The following is a 19,362-nucleotide window of genomic DNA, read 5'->3' as shown; positions in this document are numbered from 1 at the left end:
TACAGGTATATACTATATACAGGAGATGACATACATGTGTATACTATATGTAAGGGAGATGACAAACATGTACAGTGGGGCAAAAAAGTATTTAGTCAGTCAGCAATAGTGCAAGTTCCACCACTTAAAAAGATGAGAGGCGTCTGTAATTTACATCATAGGTAGACCTCAACTATGGGAGACAAACTGAGAAAAAAAAAATCCAGAAAATCACATTTGGTCAGAAACAAAATATCATCTCAATACTTTGTAATATATTCTTTGTTGGCAATGACAGAGGTCAAACGTTTTCTGTAAGTCTTCACAAGGTTGCCACACACTGTTGTTGGTATGTTGGCCCATTCCTCCATGCAGATCTCCTCTAGAGCAGTGAGGTTTTTGGCTTTTCGCTTGGCAACACGGACTTTCAACTCCCTCCAAAGGTTTTCTATAGGGTTGAGATCTGGAGACTGGCTAGGCCACTCCAGGACCTTGAAATGCTTCTTACGAAGCCACTCCTTCGTTGCCCTGGCGGTGTGCTTTGGATCATTGTCATGTTGAAAGACCCAGCCACGTTTCATCTTCAATGCCCTTGCTGATGGAAGGAGGTTTGCACTCAAAATCTCACGATACATGGCCCCATTCATTCTTTCATGTACCCGGATCAGTCGTCCTGGCCCCTTTACAGAGAAACAGCCCCAAAGCATGATGTTTCCACCACCATGCTTTACAGTAGGTATGGTGTTTGATGGATGCAACTCAGTATTCTTTTTCCTCCAAACACGACAAGTTGTGTTTCTACCAAACAGTTCCAGTTTGGTTTCATCAGACCATAGGACATTCTCCCAAAACTCCTCTGGATCATCCAAATGCTCTCTAGCAAACTTCAGACGGGCCCGGACATGTACTGGCTTAAGCAGTGGGACACGTCTGGCACTGCAGGATCTGAGTCCATGGTGGCGTAGTGTGTAACTTATGGTAGGCCTTGTTACATTGGTCCCAGCTCTCTGCAGTTCATTCACTAGGTCTCCCCGCGTGGTTCTGGGATTTTTGCTCACCGTTCTTATGATCATTCTGACCCCACGGGGTGGGATTTTGCGTGGAGCCCCAGATCGAGGGAGATTATCAGTGGTCTTGTATGTCTTCCATTTTCTAATTATTGCTCCCACTGTTGATTTCTTCACTCCAAGCTGGTTGGCTATTGCAGATTCAGTTTTCCCAGCCTGGTGCAGGGCTACAATTTTGTTTCTGGTGTCCTTTGACAGCTCTTTGGTCTTCACCATAGTGGAGTTTGGAGTCAGACTGTTTGAGGGTGTGCACAGGTGTCTTTTTATACTGATAACAAGTTTTAACAGGTGCCATTACTACAGGTAATGAGTGGAGGAAAGAGGAGACTCTTAAAGAAGAAGTTACAGGTCTGTGAGAGCCAGAAATCTTGATTGTTTGTTTCTGACCAAATACTTATTTTCCACCATAATATGCAAATAAAATGTTAAAAAATCAGACAATGTGATTTTCTGGATTTTTTTTTCTCAGTTTGTCTCCAATAGTTGAGGTCTACCTATGATGTAAATTACAGACGCCTCTCATCTTTTTAAGTGGTGGAACTTGCACTATTGCTGACTGACTAAATACTTTTTTGCCCCACTGTATATACTGAGGGGAAAATGAGAGGTGTGAGGTGAAAATGAAAAAGGTGTGAGTGCAAAATGAGAGGAATGAGGAAAAATAGTTGAGTGATCGGAAAATGACAGATGTGAGGTTGAAATGACAAGTGTTAGGGGGTAATCAGAGGAGTGAGGGGAGAAATAAGAGGTGTAAGGGAGAAAATGAGAGGCGTGATGGGAAAATAAGAGAAGTGAGGTGCTATAACTAACCACATATTTACTATGCCCTCGCAACGCCGGGCTCTTCAACTAGATTATATATATACTAGATGGCAGCCCGATTCTAAAGAATCGGGAGTCTAGAATCCATATATACTTTATTTATTCAAATGTAAGAATAATACAATTAACCCCTTCGCGACATGCGCCGTACTAGTACTGCGCTGCCGGCACTGCATTAGTGCCAGCAGCAGTACTAGTACGGCGCACCGATCACCGCGGTCTCGTGCTGAGCGCCGCGGTGATCGGGTGCGGGTGTCAGCTGTATACGACAGCTGACACCCCGCAGCAATGCCCACGATCGGCGCTATCGCCAATCGCGGGCATTTAACCCCTCTGATGCCGCTGTCAGTAGTGACAGCGGCATAGAGGGGGATCGCGCAGGGACGGGGCCTCCCTGCGCTCTCCCACCGGAGCAACGCAATGAGATCGCGTTGCTCCGGTGACCCGGAAGGAGTCCCCGGATCCAAGATGGCCGCCGGACTCCTTCCGGGTCATGAAGTGACCTGGCTAGCCGGCGCCTGCTGAGAGCAGGCGCTGGAGAGCCAGCTAAGCTGCCTGTCAGATCGTTGATCTGACAGTGTGCTATGCACAGTGTCAGATCAACGATCTGATCTAATACAGAGATGTCCCACCCTGGGACAATGTTAGAAAGTAATAAAAAAAAAAAAAAAAAAATCCCCAAATAAAAAAAAAAAAAAAAACATTTCCCAATAAATCCATTTATGTAAAAAAAAAAAAAAACAATAAATGTACACATATTTGGTATCGCCGCGTCCGTAACGACCCGCTCTATAAAACTATCCCACTAGTTAACCCCTTCAGTGAACACCGCAAAAAAAAAAAAAAAAAAAAAAGGCAAAAAACAACGCTTTATTATCATACAGGCGAACAAAAAGTGGAATAACACGTGATCAAAACGACGGATATAAATAACCATGGTACCGCTGAAAACGTCATCTTGTCCCGCAAAAAAAAAGTCGCCATACAGCATCATCAGCAGAAAAATAAAAAAGTTATAGCTCTCAGAATAATGCGATGCAAAAACAATTATTTTTTTATATAAAATAGTTTTTATTGTGTAAAAGCGCCAAAACATAAAAAAAATTACATAAATGAGGTATCGCTGTAATCGTACTGACCCGAAGAATAAAACTGCTTTATCCATTTTACCACACGTGGAACGGTATAAACGCCCCCCCTAAAAGAAATTCAGGAATTGCTGGTTTTTGTTCATTCCGCCTCCCAAAAATCGGAATAAAAAGCGATCAAAAAATGTCATCTGCCCGAAAATGTTACCAATAAAAACGTCAACTCGTCCCGCAAAAAACAAGACCTCATATGACTCTGTGGGCCAAAATACGGATAAATTATAGCTCTCAAAATGTGGTGATGCAAAAACTATTTTTTGCAATAAAAAGCGTCTTTTAGTGTGTGACAGCTGCCAATCATAAAAATCCGCCAAAAAAACGCTATAAAAGTAAATCAAACCCCCCTTCATCACCCCCTTAGTTAGGGAAAAATAATAAAATGTAAAAAAATGTATTTATTTCCATTTTCCCATTAGGGCTAGGGTTAGGGCTAGGGTTAGGGCTAGGGTTAGGGCTAGGGTTAGGGCTAGGGTTAGGGCTAGGGTTAGGGCTAGGGTTAGGGCTAGGGTTAGGGCTAGGGCTAGGGTTGGGGTTTCAGTTCAGTTATAATTGGGGGTTTCCACTGTTTAGGCACATCAGGGGGCGTCCGATCTCAATTCCAGCCAATTCTGCTTTGAAAAAGTAAAACAGTGCTCCTTCCCTTCCGAGTTCTCCTGTGTGCCCAAACAGTGGTTCCCCCCAACATATGGGGTATCAGCGTTCTCAGGACAAGTTGGACAACAACTTTTGGGGTCCAATTTGTCCTGTTACCCTTGGGAAAATAAAAACATAGGGGATAAAATATCATTTTCGTGGAAAAAAAAATATTTTTTATTTTCACGGCTCTGCGTTATAAACTGTAGTGAAACACTTGTTGGTTCAAAGCTCTCACAACACATCTAGATAAGTTCCTTGGGGGGTCTAGTTTCCAATATGGGGTCACTTGTGGTGGGTTTCTACTGTTTAGGTACATCAGGGGCTCTGCAAATGCAACATGACGCCTGCAGACCAATCCATCTAAGTCTGCATTTCAAATGGCGCTCCTTCCCTTCCGAGCTCTGCCGTGCACCCAAACAGTGGTTCCCCCCAACATATGGGGTATCAGCGTTCTCAGGACAAGTTGGACAACAACTTTTGGGGTCCAATTTGTCCTGTTACCCTTGGGAAAATAAAAACATAGGGGATAAAATATCATTTTCGTGGAAAAAAAAATATTTTTTATTTTCACGGCTCTGCGTTATAAACTGTAGTGAAACACTTGTTGGTTCAAAGCTCTCACAACACATCTAGATAAGTTCCTTGGGGGGTCTAGTTTCCAATATGGGGTCACTTGTGGTGGGTTTCTACTGTTTAGGTACATCAGGGGCTCTGCAAATGCAACATGACACCTGCAGTCCATTCCATCTAAGTCTGCATTTCAAACGGTGCTCCTTCCCTTCCGAGCTCTGCCGTGCACCCAAACAGTGGTTCCCCCCAACATATGGGGTATCAGCGTACTCAGGACAAATTGGACAATAACATTTGTGGTCCAATTTCTCCTGTTACCCTTGGGAAAAAAAAATTGCGGGCTAAAACATCATTTTGTGGAAAGAAAAAATGATTTTTTAATTTTCACAATGCTACATTCTAAACTTTAGTGAACCAATTGGGGGTTAAAAGTGCTCACCACACATCTAGATAAGTTCCTTAGGGGGTCTTCTTTCCAAAATGGGGTCACTTGTGGGGGGTTTCCACTGTTAAGGCACGTCAGGGGCTCTCCAAATGCGACATGGCGTCCGATCTCAATTCCAGCCAATTTTGCATTGAAAAGTCAAATGGAACTCCTTCCCTTCCGAGCTCTGCCATGCGCTCAAACAGTGGTTTATCCCCATATATGAAGTATCGACGTACTCAGGACAAATTGCACAACAAGTTTTGGGGTCCAATTTATCCTTTTACCCTTGGGAAAATAAAAAATTTGGGGCAAAAAGATCATTTTTTTGAAAATTAATAAAAAATTTTTTTTTACGGCTCTACATTATAAACTTCTGTGAAGCACTTGGAGGTTCAAAGTGCTCACCACACATCTAGATTAGTTCCTTAGGGGGTCTACTTTCCAAAATGGTGTCACTTGTGGGGGTTTCCACTGTTTAGGCACATCAGGGGCTCTCCAATCGGGACATGGGCTCCGATCTCAATTCCAGCAAATCTTGCATTGAAAAGTCAAATGGAGCTCCTTCCCTTCCGAGCTCTGCCATGTGCCCAAACAGTGGTTTACCCCCACATATGGGGTATCGGCGTACTCAGGACAAATTGTACAACGACTTTTGTGGTCCAATTTCTCCTGTTACCCTTGGTAAAATGAAACAAATTGGACCTGAAGTAAAAATTTTGTGAAAAAAAAGTTAAATGTTCAATTTTTTTAAACATTCAAAAAATTCCTGTGAAGCACCTGAAGGGTTAATAAACTTTTTGAATGTGGTTTTGAGTACCTTGAGGGGTGCAGTTTTTAGAATGGTGTCACTTTTGGGCATTTTCTGTCATATAGACCCCTCAAAGTCACTTCAAGTGTGAGGTGGTCCGTAAAAAAATGGTTTTGCAAATTTTGTTGCAAAAATGAGAAATCGCTGGCCAACTTTTAACCCTTATAACGTCCTAACAAAAAAAAATTATGTTTCCAAAATTGTGCTGATGTAAAGCAGACATGTGGGAAATGTTGTTTATTAACTATATTATGTGATATAACTCTCTAATTTAAGGGCATAAAAACTAAGAGTTTGAAAATTGCTAGATTTTCATAATTTCCGACAAATTTTTGTTTTTTTCACAAATAAATGCAAGTCATATCGAAGAAGTTTTACCACTATCATGAAGTACACTATGTCACGAGAAAACAATGTCAGAATCACCAGGATCCGTTGAAGCGTTTCAGAGTTATGACCTCATAAAGTGACAGTGGTCAGAATTGTAAAAATTGGCCCTGTCACTTAGGTGAAAACAGGCTTTGGGGTGAAGGGGTTAATAAATAATAGTAAGAAAGAACAAAAATAATAGGCAGTATATGGAGAAAATACCAAACAAAAGTTCAAAATTGGTGTGAAAATGTCACTGAACCACTTCACAACTAAATATATATAGTTTTGGTAAATGGTATTATCATTTTTTTGACGAAATTCGGCAGGAGCTTGAAGAGCAACGTCACTGGGCCCGCCTCCACGCAGTAGAAACTTGCTGTGAGGTAAAAATTCAAAAATCACACCAAAATGGCGGGCGGAGTGTGTCACAGTACGGCACGTTTCTGATTGGTCGCTCGCAGCAGGCGGCAACCAATCAGACACTGGACACTGTTGACGTCACTTAGCTCCGGACATTAGCTCCGGACAGGAAGTTGGCACAAATTGCAGGAAGTAGTATTCTAGGCAATTATATATTAGATATACACACGCACTGTACATACACACTCCCTGATTCCCATGTCCTGAGCACAAAACACACGTATACACATACATATGTACACACACACACACATATATACCGTACATACATACACACATACCCCGTACACACACACACATATACACCGTACATACACACACACAGTACATACATACATACACACACACACATATACACCGTACATACATACACACACACACACATATACACAGTACATACATACACACACACCGTACATACATACACACACACCGTACATACACACACACACACATATACACCGTACATACATACACACACACATATACACCGTACATACATACACACATATACACCGTACATACATACACACACCGTACATACACACACACACACATATACACCGTACATACATACACACATATACACCGTACATACATACACACATATACACCGTACATACATACACACACCGTACATACACACACACACCGTACATACACACACACACACAGTACATACATACACACACACACACACATATACACCATACATACACACATATACACCGTACATACATACACACACACACACACACACCGTACATACACACACACACACACAGTACATACATACACACATATACACCGTACATACATACACACATATACACAGTACATACATACACACAGTACATACATACACCGTACATACACACACAGTACATACACATATACACCGTACATACATACACACATATACACCGTACATACATACACACATATACACCGTACATACATACACACATATACACCGTACATACATACATACACCGTACATACATACATACACCGTACATACATACATACACCGTACATACATACATACACCGTACATACATACATACACCGTACATACATACATACACCGTACATACATACACCGTACATACATACACACAGTACATACATACACACATATACACCGTACATACATACACACACCGTACATACACACACACATATACACCGTACATACATACACACATATACACCGTACATACATACACACATACACCGTACATACATACACACACACAGTACATACATACACACACACAGTACATACATACACACATATACACCGTACATACATACACACACACCGTACATACACACACACAGTACATACATACACACATATACACCGTACATACATACACACATATACACCGTACATACATACACACACACCGTACATACACACACACACACAGTACATACATACACACCGTACATACATACACACCGTACATACATACATACACACACACCGTACATACACACACACAGTACATACATACACACATATACACCGTACATACATACACACATACACCGTACATACATACACACATATACACCGTGCATACATACACACATACACCGTACATACATACACACATATACACCGTACATACATACATACACACACACACACACATATACACCGTACATACACACATATACACAGTACATACATACACACATATACACCGTACATACATACACACACCGTACATACACACACCGTACATACACACACCGTACATACACACACCGTACATACACACACCGTACATACACACACACACACACACATATATACACCGTACATACATACACACACAGTACATACATACACACATATACACCGTACATACACACATATACACACACATATACACCGTACATACATACACACACACACACCGTACATACACACACACAGTACATACACACAGTACATACACACACACAGTACATACACACACACACACAGTACATACATACACACACACATATACACCATACATACACACATATACACCGTACATACATACACACACACACACCGTACATACACACACACACACACAGTACATACACACACACAGTACATACATACACACACACATATACACCATACATACACACCGTACATACATACACACACACACACACCGTACATACACACACACAGTACATACACACACATATACACCGTACATACATACATACATATACACAGTACATACATACACACACACCGTACATACACACACAGTACATACATACACACTGTTGTGAATTCTGTGGCTGAGTTCACTTCTGTGGTCACAAGTGGTATTGCAGTCTCTGGGCTTCCTCCCTCAGGTGTTTTGGTGAGCTCGTTGGCTGCCTTGCTATTTAGCTCCACCTGAGTCTGTCTTCCTTGCTCCTTGTCAATGTTCCAGTGTTGGATCTGAGCTACTGCATCTTTCCTTGGGCCTGCTGCTCTGCTAGATAAGTGCTTCTAGTTTGTTTTCTGATTTTTCTGTCCAGCTTGTTATTATCTTTTGCTGGAAGCTCTGAGAAGCAAAGGGGTGCACCGCCGTGCTGTTAGTTCGGCACGGTGGGTCTTTTTGCCCCTTTGCGTGGTTTTCGTTTTAGGGTTTTTTGTAGACTGCATAGTTCTCTTTGCTATCCTCGCTCTGTCTAGAATATCGGGCCTCACTTTGCTGAATCTATTTCATTCCTACGTTTGTCTTTTCATCTTGCTAACAGTCATTATATGTGGGGGCTGCCTATTCCTTTGGGGTATTTCTCTGAGGTAAGTCAGGCTTGTATTTCTATCTTCAGGCTAGTCAGCTCCTCAGGCAGTGCCGAGTTGCATAGGTAGTTGATAGGCGCAATCCACTGCTGCTTCCAGTTGTGTGAGGATAGATCAGGTACTGCAGTCTACAGAGATTCCACGTCTCAGAGCTCGTCCTATTGTTTTGGGTTATTGCCAGATCTCTGTATGTGCGCTGATTACTGCACGCTGTGTTGCCTGATTGCCAGCCATAAAAGTACAAGGAGCCCATTCAATGATTTCCAATAGAGGGAAAAAAGAAATCCTGACATCATTTTTTTTTCTTAGCTCTGTCTTCAGTCTTTTTTTTCCCCTAGACATTAGAGTGCTTCAGGACACAGCTGTGGACATGGATATTCAGGCTCTGTGCTCCTCAATGGATAATCTCGTTGTAAATGTACAAAAGATTCAAGATACTATTGATCAGAAATCGATGCTAGAACCAAGAATTCCGATTCCTGATTTGTTTTTTGGTGACAGAACTAAGTTCCTGAGCTTCAGAAATAATTGTAAGCTATTTTTGGCCTTGAAACCTCATTCTTCTGGTAATCCTATTCAACAGGTTTTGATTATTATTTCTTTTTTGCGCGGCGACCCACAGGACTGGGCGTTTTCTCTTGCACCAGGAGATTCTGCATTGAGTAATGTTGATGCATTTTTCCAGGCGCTGGGATTGCTTTACGATGAGCCTAATTCAGTGGATCAAGCTGAGAAAAATCTGCTGGCTTTATGCCAGGGTCAGGATGATGTAGAAGTATATTGTCAGAAATTTAGAAAATGGTCAGTACTCACTCTGTGGAATGAATCTGCACTAGCGGCTTTGTTCAGAAAGGGTCTCTCTGAAGCTCTTAAGGATGTAATGGTGGGATTTCCTATGCCTGCTGGTTTGAATGAGTCTATGTCCTTGGCCATTCAGATCGGTCGTCGCTTGCGCGAGCGTAAATCTGTGCACCATCTGGCGGTATTGTCTGAGAGTAAGCCTGAGCCTATGCAGTGCGACAGGACTATGACTAAAGTAGAACGGCACGAACACAGACGTCTGAACAGACTGTGTTTCTATTGTGGTGATTCTACTCATGCTATTTCTAATTGTCCTAAACGCACTAGGCGGTTCGATAGCTCTGCCGTTATTGGTACTGTACAGTCCAAATTCCTTTTGTCCATTACCTTAATGTGCTCTTTGTCATCATATTCTGTCATGGCGTTTGTGGATTCAGGCGCTGCCCTGAATCTGATGGATTTGGATTATGCTAAACGTTGTGGATTTTTCTTGGAGCCTTTGCGGTGTCCTATTCCGTTGAGAGGAATTGATGCTACACCTCTGGCCAAGAATAAGCCTCAGTACTGGGCCCAGCTGACCATGTGCATGGCTCCTGCACATCAGGAAGTTATTCGCTTTTTGGTATTGCATAATTTGCATGATGTGGTCGTGTTGGGGTTGCCATGGCTACAAACCCATAATCCAGTATTGGATTGGAACTCTATGTCGGTAACCAGCTGGGGTTGTCAGGGAGTACATGGTGATGTTCCATTTTTGTCTATTTCGTCATCCATTCCTTCTGACATCCCAGAGTTCTTGTCGGACTTTCAGGATGTATTTGAAGAGTCCAAGTCTGATGCCCTTCCTCCGCATAGGAATTGTGATTGTGCTATCGATTTGATTCCTGGTAGTAAATTCCCTAAGGGTCGTTTATTTAATTTGTCCGTACCTGAACACACCGCTATGCGCAGTTATGTGAAGGAGTCCCTGGAGAAGGGACATATTCGCCCATCGTCGTCACCATTGGGAGCAGGGTTCTTTTTTGTAGCCAAGAAGGATGGTTCGCTAAGACCGTGTATTGATTACCGCCTTCTTAATAAGATCACTGTTAAGTTTCAGTATCCCTTGCCATTGATTTCTGACTTGTTTGCTCGGATTAAGGGGGCTAGTTGGTTTACTAAGATTGATCTTCGTGGTGCGTATAATCTGGTGAGAATCAGGCAGGGAGATGAATGGAAAACGGCATTTAATACGCCCGAGGGTCATTTTGAGTATCTGGTGATGCCGTTCGGACTTGCCAATGCTCCATCTGTTTTTCAGTCTTTTATGCATGACATTTTCCGTGAGTATCTGGATAAATTCTTGATTGTTTACTTGGATGACATTTTGATCTTCTCAGATGATTGGGAGTCTCATGTGAAGCAAGTCAGAATGGTTTTCCAGGTACTGCGTGCTAATTCCTTGTTCGTGAAGGGATCAAAGTGTCTCTTCGGTGTGCAGAAAGTTTCATTTTTGGGGTTCATCTTTTCCCCTTCTACTATCGAGATGGATCCGGTTAAGGTTCAGGCCATCCAGGATTGGACTCAGCCGACATCTCTAAAAAGTTTGCAGAAATTCCTGGGCTTTGCTAATTTTTATCGTCGCTTCATCTGTAATTTTTCTAGCATTGCCAGACCATTGACCGATTTGACCAAGAAGGGTGCTGATTTGGTTAATTGGTCTTCTGCTGCCGTGGAAGCTTTTCAGGAGTTGAAGCGTCGTTTTTGCTGTGCCCCTGTGTTGTGTCAACCTGATGTTTCTCTTCCGTTCCAGGTCGAGGTTGATGCTTCTGAGATTGGTGCAGGGGCGGTTTTGTCACAGAGAGGTTCTGGTTGCTCAGTGTTCAAACCATGTGCTTTCTTTTCCAGGAAATTTTCTGCTGCTGAGCGTAATTATGATGTGGGCAACCGAGAGTTGCTGGCCATGAAGTGGGCATTCGAGGAGTGGCGTCATTGGCTTGAGGGTGCTAAGCATCGCGTGGTGGTTTTGACTGATCATAAGAACCTTACTTATCTTGAGTCTGCCAAGCGCTTGAATCCTAGACAGGCCCGTTGGTCGTTATTTTTTGCTCGTTTTGATTTTGTGATTTCATACCTTCCGGGCTCTAAAAATGTGAAGGCGGATGCTCTGTCTAGGAGTTTTGTGCCCGACTCTCCGGGGTTATCTGAGCCGGCGAGTATCCTCAAGGAAGGAGTCATTGTGTCTGCCATCTCCCCTGATTTGCGGAGAGTGTTGCAGAAATTTCAGGCTAATAAACCTGATCGTTGTCCGGCCGAGAAACTGTTCGTCCCTGATAGGTGGACTAGTAAAGTTATCTCTGAACTTCATTGTTCGGTGCTGGCCGGTCATCCAGGAATCTTTGGTACCAGGGAGTTGGTTGCTAGATCCTTCTGGTGGCCATCTCTGTCACGGGATGTGCGTGCTTTTGTGCAGTCCTGTGGAATTTGTGCTAGGGCTAAGCCCTGCTGTTCACGTGCCAGTGGGTTGCTTTTGCCCTTGCCGGTCCCGAAGAGGCCTTGGACACATATTTCGATGGATTTCATTTCTGACCTTCCCGTTTCTCAAAAGATGTCTGTCATTTGGGTGGTCTGTGATCGCTTTTCTAAAATGGTCCATCTGGTGCCCTTGGTTAAATTGCCTTCCTCCTCTGATTTGGTGCCTTTGTTCTTCCAGCATGTGGTTCGTTTACATGGCATTCCTGAGAATATTGTTTCTGACAGAGGTTCCCAGTTTGTCTCGAGGTTCTGGCGAGCCTTTTGTGGTAGGATGGGCATTGACCTATCTTTTTCCTCGGCCTTCCATCCTCAGACTAATGGCCAGACCGAACGAACCAATCAGACCTTGGAAACATATCTGAGATGTTTTGTTTCCGCTGACCAGGATGATTGGGTGTCATTTTTGCCGTTGGCTGAGTTCGCCCTTAATAATCGGGCCAGCTCGGCTACCTTGGTCTCTCCATTTTTCTGCAATTCTGGGTTCCATCCTCGTTTCTCTTCAGGACAGGTTGAGTCTTCGGACTGTCCTGGTGTGGATTATGTGGTGGACAGGTTGCAGCAGATCTGGACTCAGGTAGTGGACAATTTGACCTTGTCCCAGGAGAAGGCTCAGCTTTTCGCTAATCGCAGACGCCGTGTGGGACCCCGACTTCGTGTTGGGGATCTGGTTTGGTTATCTTCTCGTCATATACCTATGAAGGTTTCCTCTCCTAAATTTAAACCTCGTTTTATTGGTCCGTATAGGATTTCTGAGATTCTCAATCCGGTGTCTTTTCGTCTGACCCTCCCAGACTCCTTTTCCATACATAATGTATTCCATAGGTCGTTGTTGAGGAGATACGTGGCACCTATGGTTCCATCTGTGGAGCCTCCTGCCCCTGTTTTGGTGGAGGGGGAATTGGAGTATATTGTGGAGAAGATTTTGGATTCTCGTGTCTCTAGACGGAAACTCCAGTATCTGGTCAAATGGAAGGGTTATGCTCAGGAAGATAATTCCTGGGTTTTTGCCTCTGATGTCCATGCCCCAGATCTTGTTCGTGCCTTTCATGTGGCTCATCCTGGTCGGCCTGGGGGTTCTGGTGAGGGTTCGGTGACCCCTCCTCAAGGGGGGGGTACTGTTGTGAATTCTGTGGCTGAGTTCACTTCTGTGGTCACAAGTGGTATTGCAGTCTCTGGGCTTACTCCCTCAGGTGTTTTGGTGAGCTCGTTGGCTGCCTTGCTATTTAGCTCCACCTGAGTCTGTCTTCCTTGCTCCTTGTCAATGTTCCAGTGTTGGATCTGAGCTACTGCATTTTTCCTTGGGCCTGCTGCTCTGCTAGATAAGTGCTTCTAGTTTGTTTTCTGTTTTTTCTGTCCAGCTTGTTATTATCTTTTGCTGGAAGCTCTGAGAAGCAAAGGGGTGCACCGCCGTGCTGTTAGTTCGGCACGGTGGGTCTTTTTGCCCCTTTGCGTGGTTTTCGTTTTAGGGTTTTTTGTAGACTGCATAGTTCTCTTTGCTATCCTCGCTCTGTCTAGAATATCGGGCCTCACTTTGCTGAATCTATTTCATTCCTACGTTTGTCTTTTCATCTTGCTAACAGTCATTATATGTGGGGGGCTGCCTATTCCTTTGGGGTATTTCTCTGAGGTAAGTCAGGCTTGTATTTCTATCTTCAGGCTAGTCAGCTCCTCAGGCAGTGCCGAGTTGCATAGGTAGTTGATAGGCGCAATCCACTGCTGCTTCCAGTTGTGTGAGGATAGATCAGGTACTGCAGTCTACAGAGATTCCACGTCTCAGAGCTCGTCCTATTGTTTTGGGTTATTGCCAGATCTCTGTATGTGCGCTGATTACTGCACGCTGTGTTGCCTGATTGCCAGCCATAACAACACACATATACACCGTACATACATACACACATATACACCGTACATACATACACACAGTACATACATACACATATACACCATACATACACACATATACACCGTACATACACACACAGTACATACATACATACACACACATATACACCGTACATACATACATACACACATATACACAGTACATACATACACACACACCGTACATACACCCACACACACACAGTACATACATACATACACACCGTACATACATACATACACACCGTACATACATACATACATATACACCGTACATACATACACACATATACACCGTACATACATACACACATATACACCGTACATACATACACACACACCGTACACACACACATATACACCGTACATACATACACACATATACACCGTACATACATACACACATATACACCGTACACACATACACACGTATACACCGTACATACATACATACACACACACCGTACACACACACACTCCCTGATTCCCCTGTCCTGATCACATAACACAATCCAGGCCGCTGTGTGTTCAGGTGACACATTCTCGCTGCTCTTCTCCCCTACACCAGAACACTGGATTGTATAGATACCTTGTGGTCTATAAGGTTCGTCACTTCAGGTCAGTGTCCATCCATATTTGCTGTGGCGAGCTTATCCGGTTCCGTCACATACAGCGTCGGTTCATTATCACGTTTCTGAAGCACTAACTTCCGCCACCTCCAATATGTCCGATAGCTAAAATGGAGTTGATTTTTTGAGAGAATGATGTCACCGGAAGGGGCGGGACCTCCTTCAGTCCAGTGACGAGTGACGATCTGATACCAGGAATCAGCGGGTGCTGAGGCTGCTGGAGTGGAGCGGACTGAGGGGCCGCACAATGGGGCTGTGTGCAGATGGGAAGGAGGACACAAGACTCCGTCTGACTGCTCCGAGGATCTTACTATATGGGGGCTGCATGTTGGAGGCTGCGCAGGGATTGACCGCTGCTACTGTGTGGGGCTGCTATTGGGGTGGGTGGCAGGGTTGATGTTACCTTAGTGGCAAAGGGGAAATGATGAGGAGCTCTGTTCACAAGGGGGGATTATGATGAGGGGCTGTGCAGAGAAGGGGTGGTTGATGATGTACTATGTGGCAGTATTATATACTACGTGGCAGTGTTGTATACCGTGTGGGCTGTGTTGTATACCACATGGCTTTGCTATATACTACGTGGCTGTCTGTGTTACGTGGCCTGTGCTATATGCTATGTGGCTGCTATATATATACATACATACATACATACATACATACATACATACATACATATTCTAGAATACCCGATGCGTTAGAATCGGGCCAACATCTAGTATTCTAATACTTCATTTTTTTAACCTTGGATAAATATTTCTTTGTTGGTAACTAGGGGTTTGTTGATTGTAATAGTGAAGTAGTATCTGCCGCCACATGGTAGCTTCATATTTAAAAGGACTTTGTCAGTTAACTCCTATTGGGGAGCAGTTTGGGGCGATATAGAATCAGCCTATGGGTACCCGGTGACTAGTAATCCTCTCACCTGCATACTGGGGCATGTAGATGAACTGTGTACTGTTGAGACTGGGAAACTTGCCATAGCTCGATTACTATACATGGCTGGAAAACTGATTGCTAAAAACTGTATTTCTGCAACTCCCCCCGACAGACAGAATGTATTAATCAAGTTGAGTCACTCATATAATTGGAAAAAGGGATAGAAGTAAATACTTTAATAACTTATGGGGTCCCTGGCTTCGAGGTAACCAGTAATCAGCCTCGATAGGATCTTTTTAGATGTGTATCAGTTGCTATGGAATCGCTACACTTTGCGTTTTCAATTGTCAGTCGGCTGTGTGCCTTTCAACTTGACTGGTCTTGACCGGCCTGATTTATTCTGTTTGTATGGTCGTATATCTATGATATGGTATTCTGAATAACAAAATGCTATGGGGGGGTTTAAACACCTTGGTTGAGAATGTTATTTGTGTATGTGTAACTGATATAAAATTAATAAAAATGTACTTGATTAAAATAATATAACCTATATACTCGAGTATAAGCCGAGGCACCTACTTTTGCCACAAAAAATTTCGTAAGCTTATTGACTTGAGTATAAGCCGGGTATGCATTATACCCTCAGCCCTATCGTGGTATGAATGGCTCCCCCAGTCCCCGTCATTGAATGCATGGCTCCCCAGTCCCCGTCATTGAATGCATGGCTCCCCAGTCCCCGTCTTTGAATGCATGGCTCCCCAGTCCCCGTCTTTGAATGCATGGCTCCCCAGTCCCCGTCATTGAATGCATGGCTCCCCCGTCCCCGTCATTGAATGCATGGCTCCCCAGTCCCCGTCATTGAATGCATGGCTCCCCAGTCCCTGTCATTGAATGCATGGCTCCCCAGTCCCTGTCATTGAATGCATGGCTCCCCAGTCCCCGTCATTGTGTGCATGGCTCCCCAGTCCCCGTCATTGTGTGCATGGCTCCCCAGTCCCCGTCATTGTGTGCATGGCTCCCCAGTCCCCGTCATTGAGTGCATGGCTCCCCAGTCCCCGTCATTGAGTGCATGGCTCCCCAGTCCCCGTCATTGAATGCATCGCTCCCCAGTCCCCGTCATTGAATGCATGGCTCCCCAGTCCCCGTCATTGAGTGCATGGCTCCCCAGTCCCAGTCATTGTGTGCATGGCTCCCCAGTCCCCGTCATTGAGTGCATGGCTCCCCAGTCCCCGTCATTGAGTGCATGGCTCCCCAGTCCCCGTCATTGAGTGCATGGCTCCCCAGTCCCCGTCATTGAGTGCATGGCTCCCCAGTCCCCGTCATTGAGTGCATGGCTCCCCAGTCCCCGTCATTGTGTGCATGGCTCCCCAGTCCCCGTCATTGAGTGCATGGCTCCCCAGTCCCCGTCATTGTGTGCATGGCTCCCCAGTCCCCGTCATTGTGTGCATGGCTCCCCAGTCCCCGTCATTGAGTGCATGGCTCCCCAGTCCCCGTCATTGTGTGCATGGCTCCCCAGTCCCCGTCATTGTGTGCATGGCTCCCCAGTCCCCGTCATTGAGTGCATGGCTCCCCAGTCCCCGTCATTGAGTGCATGGCTCCCCAGTCCCCGTCATTGAATGCATCGCTCCCCAGTCCCCGTCATTGAATGCATGGCTCCCCAGTCCCCGTCATTGAGTGCATGGCTCCCCAGTCCCAGTCATTGTGTGCATGGCTCCCCAGTCCCCGTCATTGAGTGCATGGCTCCCCAGTCCCCGTCATTGAGTGCATGGCTCCCCAGTCCCCGTCATTGAGTGCATGGCTCCCCAGTCCCCGTCATTGAGTGCATGGCTCCCCAGTCCCCGTCATTGAATGCATCGCTCCCCAGTCCCCGTCATTGAGTGCATGGCTCCCCAGTCCCCGTCATTGAGTGCATGGCTCCCCAGTCCCCGTCATTGAGTGCATGGCTCCCCAGTCCCCGTCATTGTGTGCATGGCTCCCCAGTCCCCGTCATTGAGTGCATGGCTCCCCAGTCCCCGTCATTGAGTGCATGGCTCCCCAGTCCCCGTCATTGAGTGCATGGCTCCCCAGTCCCCGTCATTGAGTGCATGGCTCCCCAGTCCCCGTCATTGAGTGCATGGCTCCCCAGTCCCCGTCATTGTGTGCATGGCTCCCCAGTCCCCGTCATTGTGTGCATGGCTCCCCAGCCCCCGTCATTGTGTGCATGGCTCCTTATCCCTATGTATGATTCCTGTTATTTAAAAAAAAACATGTTGTTTACCTGCCTGCGCTTCCTCAGTGGCACTGCATCTCATTCCGGCATCCAGCAGCTCTTCTTGCTGAACGATCACGTGGCCTCGCTCATTAAGGTAACGAATATGCGCTCCACGCCTATTGGAGTGGAGAGGCGTGCATAGTAATTACCTTAATGAGCGGTGCCACGTGATCGCTCGACAGGAAGAGCTGCAGGCACTGGCGGCCGGAACGAGATGCAGTGCCAGAACCGAGGGCGTCCCGGTAAGTGAGTATGATGAGTGCCGGAAGTCGGCGGCTGCGGCTGGCACTGTGCGCTATTACAGCAGCGACACAGGCTTTAGCCACAGCCTGCTGCTCTGCCGCTCCCCCTCCCTCACTGGCTTTCTGGGACCGTGACTCGTGTATAAGCCGAGGGGGGCGTTTTCATAACGAAAATACGTGCTGAAAAACTCATCTTATACACGAGTATATACGGTATATATTTTTTTAATAAACTCTGATATATTTGTATCGGGGACAATTTTGCTCTATTATTTAATTGTTTTTTCATACCTTTTATACACAGTATGATGGCCCCAAAGCTATATATATATATATATATATATATATATATATGGACCATATAGCTCCCCACACACAACATTATGGCCCCCACAGCTCACCATACACAATATGGTATCCACCACAGTTTCCTATATACAGTATGATGGCTCCCACAGTTGCCTATAGTATCATGATCCTACAACAGTAAGGTAGCCCCACAACGTCCCTACATACAATATGGGGGCCACACAAATAATGACTCACAAAATAATACAAAAAAACGTATCTACCCTCATTTGCCAAAATGCTCCCCAATTTTCGCAGTGCATGGTCTGAAGCTCGATGGAACAGGTGCAAACTAGTGACATCATAGTTTCCAATCTCAGACAGAGGCTAAATGGTAGAGGAGCTGTATTCCTCAAGATGCAAACACCTACCCCGACCCAGGGGGCCGTGATGTCTGCTGAAATGGACCCCTTGAAAGAGAGGCTTGGGAGTCTCCATTTCTTTGGTGGACCAGTCTGATGCTGCATACAATGCAGATTTCTTAAAAAAGATGCTAGAAAATTATTTTATGAAAATAGCCTTACGGGCAAAGAGAATTGGCTAAATGCATTACTTTAAAGCCATGTGTATAAAATTAGAAAAGGATATGGCGATTGGATAGAAGAGAAAAGAAGGAAATTTTTTTTTTTTAAATGATGGTTGTCAAGCTAATGACAGTAAAATGTACAAATTATAAAATTCTGCCATTCCATCTGTTATATCAGCACTAACTCTCTAAGCCCAAGGGAAGGGCGATCCTCCAGCCATGGTTTCCTAGAG

General features: G+C 44.8%; 1 protein-coding gene across 1 annotated transcript in view; it reads right to left on the bottom strand.

The window, feature by feature from the left end:
* The window catches only part of DHX8 (DEAH-box helicase 8), a 90,835-nt gene extending 75,849 nt beyond the window's left edge, over nt 1-14,986 (bottom strand). The window contains exon 1 of the mRNA XM_069751862.1: nt 14,847-14,986. The gene's annotated coding sequence lies outside the window, so the exon portion shown is untranslated. The remainder of the gene's footprint in view (nt 1-14,846) is intronic.
* Between the last annotated feature and the right edge of the window lie 4,376 nt (nt 14,987-19,362).

Source organism: Ranitomeya imitator, chromosome 2 (assembly GCF_032444005.1).
Source record: "Ranitomeya imitator isolate aRanImi1 chromosome 2, aRanImi1.pri, whole genome shotgun sequence".
Lineage (NCBI taxonomy): Eukaryota > Metazoa > Chordata > Amphibia > Anura > Dendrobatidae > Ranitomeya > Ranitomeya imitator.
This window is presented reverse-complemented; position numbering and strand designations above follow the sequence as displayed.